A 7657-nucleotide genomic window follows, 5' to 3' on the forward strand; every position below is an offset into this window, starting at 1 on the left:
AAAGAGACTGGACAATAATCGTGCACCTATGGATGAGGACAGTGTTGGGGGGTGAGGGCGGAGGGTGGGGTGGGAACTGGGTGGAGGGGAGCTATGGGAGAAACAAAGAGGAACAACTGTAATAATCTGAACAGTAAAGATTTAATTAAAAAAAAATCAATGGGAAAAATATCCTCAGGTGAGGAATAACAAAAATAAAATAAAAGTAATAACCCATAGGCTTAGAGTGTTTGGAATATGACAGCATTCAATAAATGAAGTAGCCCTGCTCTGCTACTATTATTACTACCACTACACCTCACACATAAATTAATTTTTAGGAAAATATAAATATCAAAAATAATTTTCCAGGTAATATTAACTTTAAAAAATTTTGAAGGTGTAATAAAGAAATATTGTGTAAATTACTTGAGTCTTACTAGTTTAGGATCTTTGTGAATAATATGGAAAATCAGACTCAATGAAATTGATTACTCTCTTTAATTTAATACAATCCTCAAATGGGGAGACAATTGAAAGACAAAGAAAAAATATTACCAACATGGTCAGATCGAGAGAGATATATTTAAGCAAGCTTATTATGCCTAAAAAACTAAGTGAGAAATATAAAATTCTCTTTAGGCCCTAGCTAGTTGGCCTCAGTGGATAGAGTGTCAGCCTGTGAACTGAAGGGTCCTAGGTTCGATTCTGGTCAAGGGCACATGCCGAGGTTGCACGCTCAATCCGCAGTGGGCAGGAGGCAGCCGATCAATGACTTTCATGATTAATGTTTCTCTCTCTTTCTCCCTCTCCCTTGCTCTCTGAAATCAATAAAAATACATTTAAAATAATAAAATTCTCTTCAGTACTGGATGTGCACGACTGTGGTGGTTTTAAGTTCTTCCATAGCCTTATCAAATAGACTAATAAAAAGCTATTTACAGGTTTCTAAAATTTTGCTTCAAACTCACACCTTCCTGTTGTGGAAGCCTTATCTCTATATAACTCTGGAAGGTTAATCCATTTTTTAAAAATATGTTTTTATTGATTTTAGAGAGAGGGAGGGAGAGGGATATAGAGATAGAAACATTGATGAGAGAGAGACATGGATCAACTGCCTCCTGTACATACCAGGGATCAAGCCAGCAACCCAGGCATGTGTCCTGACCAGAATGTAACAGGGTGCATAGATTTACGCTCAAACACTGAGTCATACCAGTCAGGTGCTTAAACATACCTGGTAGAGGAAAGACTTGATAGTTTTATCATTTGCACTAAGACTACAGCTCTCATACCCAAGACCATCTTTAAGCCAGTCTGATTAATAAATGCAACCCTAGGATCTGAGACAAACTTGCTACTGCTTTTTTAAAAGAATAAAGTAAACATTTTAAGAAAACAAGGTGGTATAATGTAGCACACAGCATTTTTATTTAGCTTTCACCTACTAAGACAAAAAAAAAACATTATGAGGTTATCAGATCTTCCTGCAGTTTGAAACATAGGGAAATAAACCTATGCCAGTGAGGGCAAAAGGAGATATGTGAGCTCCAAAATACAAACTACTAGAGATAAAAGACTCCAGATACAACAAGCCATCATTGGCAGGCCTCCTATAAATGAAAGGGCTTCAATTTTCCTTCTATACAAAAAATATTTTCCTGAATCATTCAACAAAAGTAGTGTTACTAATACTAAGTGAATAGAATACTATATTTTCATTCAAATTAAGGGTTAACAAAATTAATATTCTGCTTTAGTACAGGAGAAAATGTTTGTTATACGTACTAAGTACTTCAACTAATACAAGATTATTCACAAGATCACCAAATGATTACAGTAAAGAATGTTATACTTAATTCCAACGAATAAAATAACCATTAAGGAAAATTCTTTAATAACAATGCTACCCATATTATATACATCAAAATTCCTTAGCAATAGTGGATAAAGAAGCAAACAAATAAGGGCAAGAGCCAAATTTCTGGCTTTTAATATGATTAATGAGACAACAAAAACAAAGTTCGGTAAAAGTCTGTAATATAAAAATGGAAGAGGTCTGGCTTGTGTGGCTCAGTGGTTGAACATCAACCTATGAACCAGGTCACAGTTCGATTCCCAGTCAGGGCACATGCCCAGGTTGCGGGCTCAGTCCTCAATAAGGGGCATGCAGGAGGCAGCCGATCGATGATTCTCTCTCATTACTGATGTTTCCATCTCTCTCTCCCTCCCCTTACTTTACGAAATCAATAAAAATATATTAACAAAAATTAATGAAGGAAGGTGATCAAGCAACAATAACAATAATTTTTAAGGACAAAACTGTCATAGCTCTAGCTGGTTTTGCTCAGTGAATAGAGCATCAGCCTGTGGAATGAAGGGTCCCGGATTTGATTCTGGTCAAGGGCACATGCCTGGGTTGTAGGCTCAATCCCCAGTCAGAGGCATGCAGGAGGCAGCCGATCAATGATTCTCTCTCATCACTGATGTCTCTATCTCTCTCCCTCTCCTTTCCTCTCTATGATATCAATAAAAAAATATTTTTTTAAAAAACTGTCATAGATAATAGATTTTCTATAAATATCATCACAATCTTGGTGAATTCCCTACTACCACACCAATTTTGAAACAAGATGTAAGATTTAAATGGTAGAATTACCTGCTGACCAATCTGAAGTGGTAACTAGAAAGGGGGAAAGGCTTTGAAATGAATTGCCAAATGATAAAATGATATACAACTTTTGAGCTCTGGCTGGGTATCTCAGTTGGTTAGAGTGTCGTCCTGATACACCAAGATTGCAGTTCAATCTCCCGACATTCAACAACTGAGCCACACTGGCCAGGCTGCATAATAATCCTATATAATAAAAGGCTAATCTGCAAATCGACCGAACGGCAGAACAACTGGTCACTATGATGCGCACTGACTACCAGGGGGCATGTGCTCAACACAGAAACTGCCCCCTGGTGGTCAGTGCGCTCCCACAGGGGAAGCGCCACTCAGCCAGAAGCTGGGCTCATGACTGGCGAGCGCAGCGATGGTGGCGGGAGCCTCTCCCACCTCCACTGCAGGAGGGCAGTAAGGAGCAAGGGGTCTCAGACTGTGAGAGTGATGTCCGACTGCCAGCTTAGGCCCACTCCGCTCCTCATGGGGAGCAAGAGGGCACAGGCCAGGGTGAGAGCACAGGCCAGGCTGAAATTTCATGCACCAGGCCTCTAGTTATTGATAATCAAACAGAATATGAATGCCAGGACTCTCTTAAACACAATTAAGGTGTCAAATAACCAACTATTCCTGTCTCTACAGCCATTTTATACACAGAACTACAGTGAGCATTTGACTCTTAACATGGAAAATGTCAAGGCACTGGGTATACTGATCTATAATAATAAAAGCAATATGCTAATTAGTCTAATATGCTAATTAGACCAGATATCCTTCCGGACGACCTTCCAGATGAAGCCGGGGCTTCAAGGGAAACCCATGTCCCGGGTGCCAGAGGGAAGCCGGTGCCAGCAGCTCGGAGAAGGAAGGCCTACTCTTTTTTTTTAATTGTTTTATTGCTTAAAGTATTACAAAGAGTATTACATATGTCTCCTTTTTACCCTGCCCTTAACAATCCCCCGGCCTCCCCTACCCGCCAGTGTCTTATGGCCATTGGTTATGCTTGGAAGGCCTACTCTTGCATGAATTTCGTGCATCAGGCCTCTAGTTATAAGATAATTCAGGACTAAATTTGTTCACATACAACAGTAACATCCAATGGCTGACTTCTATATCTGTATCCCTATAATATTTATAAACATTTGATTATGATAAATATGTTAGTTTTTATTGTTCTTCTTTATTCTTTTTTATCTTCACTGGAGGATATTTTTCCCATTCATTTTTTGAGAGAGTAGGAGGGAGGGAGCAACAGAGAGGGGAGAAGAGAGAGACACAATGATATGAGAAAGACACATCAATTGGTTGCCTCCTGAACTTGCCCTACAGGGCCAGGGATCGAGCCTGCAACCCAGGTACATGCCTTTGACCAGGAATCGAACCCACACCTCTTTGGTGTGTAGGCAGACACTAACCACTGAGAACACTGGCCAGAGTTATGTTGGTTTTTACAACTGGAAGATTAAAAAGCAATTAATCTAATTAAGTAGGGAAAAATCTGGCATAAATGGATTTTTTTAAAGAGGAGCAATTAAAACAACTAGAAAACTTTGCAATTAAAACAGTTAAGAGGATCCATTTATTAAAAGCACATATAATCTCAAGTGACTATTTGCCAAAATCTCTCTTCTCTTTCATCAGGCAGCTAATAATTTTTTTCTCTCTACATAATCAATAGTAAGCTTGAGTCGAGAGGGAAAAGATGCAAAATGCAGATTTCCCATCAGGTTTGGGCAAATCCAAATGTGTCCACTGCCCTTGGTGCTTCCATCAAATATGGAGGGGAAATCATGTAATTTCATAAATGCAATGTATCCCTACCCCAGGTAAGAATCTCTCTACATCCAATTCTTTTACATGTCCAAATCAAATTTTCAAGACAATCCTATCTTTTTAGTGCAGCAGTTCTCTAAATGTGGTTTGAGGACCTATCGGGGGGAGGGGAAGATCATTTTAAGGGGTCTGTAAGGTTCTTCTTATTTCAATTACATAACCATGTGAGGTCAGATTTTCTGCATAGACTTCACACACACGTATAATCACAGTGTGAATACAACAGTGGTTATGAGAATCTAGCTATCTTATTAAATCAACATTGAAGAGATTTGCAAAAAAGACAAGACAATGCTACTCATCTCATTATCTTTTGTTTTAAAAATAGTTATATACTAGTATAAGCCCTGGCCAATGTGGCTCAGTTGACTGAATGTCGATCCATGCACCAAGAGGTCACCAGTTCAATTCCTGGCCAGGGCACATGCCTGGCTTGTAGGCTCAATTCCTGGTAGTGTGCATGCAGGAAGCAGCCGAATGATGTTCCGCTCTCACATCAATGTCACACCTCTCACTTTCCCTTCTTCTCTTTAAAAACCAATACAAATATATTTTTAAATGGTTATATCATACCAGCTAGAGATCTAAAATTGAAATTGATTAGGGAAGTTCCTCCCCAGAGGCAGACAACATCTTAAAGAGGACAGCTCTCCCAAGATTATGGATGAAGATCTTCATCTCCATATGAAATTTTTATTCCTTTTGCCTTTTCACTAGTTGCCTGTTCTGTTAATGCACAGGTAGACAATGCTCCTTAACTCTGGCAACTGTCACTAAATCTACCACTAAGGCCATTAACGACACAACAAAAGTCTCTAGAATTTCTTGCCAAAGTGGTTTTAAATAATAGAATTGCTTTACTTATTGGCTGAACACTCCATAAATCTGTGCCATAAGCAAATACCTGAGTCAACACCTTTGGAACTGTAGCAAACAAGAAACAAATGAACAAGCTAAAACAGGTTGATGCTCCTTCTGGTACATTCTTTGATTTATTTGATACCAGCTGGTTTTATTCACAGGAAACTCTGACCAAGAAACATACTTGTCTCTTGGTATTATCCAACTGATAAGTCATCACTATAGTATCCCTGGTGGGCTATATCCTCTCAAAGGTCTGAGTTTCACAAGAAGACAAAAATTTCAAAAACTTAGCTAATAGTGAACAAGAGTGGCACTAATATCAATTTTTAGTTATTATCTCATGTATGAGAGAATGACCAAAAAGGGGAGTTCTTAAATTAAACAAGGAGACCATTAGACTGAGGTGGTTCTAATACCTTAGCAGCCTATGTAAATAAATCAAAACCTAAGACTGTAAATGCCTCAAGGTTAAGATAGCAAACCTATGGATAGCCAATCACAAATAGCTTATTAGAACTTTCCAAATTAGGCAGCCACTTATGCTATAACCAATCAAATAATTTTCTTGCTTTGCTTCCACCTTTTCTCTATAAAACTCTATCCCCTATATCAGCGGTTCTCAATCTTTCACGGGGTCGCCTAAGATCATTGGAAAACACATATATAACTACATATTGTTTTTGTGATTAATCACTATGCTTTAATTATGTTCAATTTGTAACAATGAAAACACATCCTGCATTACGATTCATAACAGTAGCAAATTTACAGTTATGAAGTAGCAATGAAAATAATTTTATGGTTGGGGGTCACCACAACATGAGGAACTGTATTAAAGGGTCGTGGCATTAGGAAGGTTGAGAACCACTGCCCTATAACCTGTTGGTGGAATATTCTAATCACTTCTGCTTTGGCACTACCCAATTCGAATCAAGTTTTGATCAAATAAACTTAAAATTTTTTTAAAAGAGTCATGTCAAATAAATTAAATAAAAATTTCAACTTAACGTTTTTAATTTCTGCCTTGGCTGGTATGGCTCAGTTGAGCTTCCTCCCATGCACAAAGAGGTCGCCATTCCAGGGTTGTGGGCTTGATCCTCAGTAGGGGGATTGCAGGAGGTAGCTGATCAATGGCTCTGTTATTGATGTTTCTCTCTCTCTCTCTCCCCCTCGTCTTTTCTCCCTCTCTATCTCAAATCAATAAAAATGTATCTTTTTTAAAAGTTTAATTTCTAGCTCTGGCCGAGCAGCTCAGCAGGTTAGAGTATTATCCTGATATGCCTAGGCTGAGGGTTCCATCCCTGGTCAGGGCACATACAAGAATCAACCAATAAATACATAAATAAGTAAAACAACAAATCAATGTTTCTCTCTCTCCTAAAAATCAATAATTTTTTTTAAGTCTTAGTTTCTAATATGGTAAATGTTAATAGACATTACCTAAAATAAACAAGAACTCAATAATTTAAGAATATAAGTGTCCTGAGCCCAGAAAGTTACAAAGCAAACCACCAGTTTGTAGACAACCTGATGTGATTCAAATTATATTTTCAGCTCTGCTACTTGTGATATAACCTGGACTTAAGCTCTGTGTTTTATAAGAAAATGAAGAAGGAAATACTCAACTGTGTGGTCTAGTAAGGCACCTCATTTTGCCTCTCTAAACTTAATTTCCCTAGTGAATTACCAGATTTCATGACCTTCCTTCAAAGGTCCTATTAACTCTAGGGCAGCAGTTCCCAACCCGTGGGTCACGACCCCTTTGGGGTTTGAACAACCCTTTCACAGGGGTTGCCTAAGACCATCGGAAAACACATATATAATTACATATTGTTTTTGTGATTAATCACTATGCTTTAATTATGTTCAATTTGTAACAATAAAATTGGGGGTCATCACAACATGAGGAACTGTATTAAAGGGTCGCAGCATTAGGAAGGTTGAGAACCACTGCTCTAGGGTTCTCTGACTCTCCACCTACCTTGCACTTACCATCCATTTCTCAAGTACTTATAGGATAAAATCCATATTCCTCATTGAGAGAGATATTTACATCATAACCCCAAACTAATTTACTAGCTTCTCCTTCTCATTCCTTTGTCATGACCGTTACCCTATCCACTAATTATCTATCCACACAAGAACATTAAACCAGTTTCTAATCAGGTGCCTTTTAAAAAATTATTATATACGAGAGGCCCAGTGCACAAAAATTTGTGCACTGGGCGGGAGGGGTGTCCCTCAACCCAGCCTGTGCCCTCTCGCAGTCTGGGACCCCTCGGGGAATGTCCACCTGCTGGCTTAGGCCTGCTCCCC

General features: G+C 38.6%; 1 protein-coding gene across 1 annotated transcript in view; it reads right to left on the reverse strand.

Annotated features, from left to right (window-relative positions):
- The window catches only part of SPEN (spen family transcriptional repressor), a 63518-nt gene that overhangs the window by 28965 nt on the left and 26896 nt on the right, over positions 1 to 7657 (reverse strand).

Source organism: Myotis davidii, unplaced genomic scaffold, assembly GCF_000327345.1.
Source record: "Myotis davidii unplaced genomic scaffold, ASM32734v1 scaffold299, whole genome shotgun sequence".
NCBI classification, from domain to species: domain Eukaryota; kingdom Metazoa; phylum Chordata; class Mammalia; order Chiroptera; family Vespertilionidae; genus Myotis; species Myotis davidii.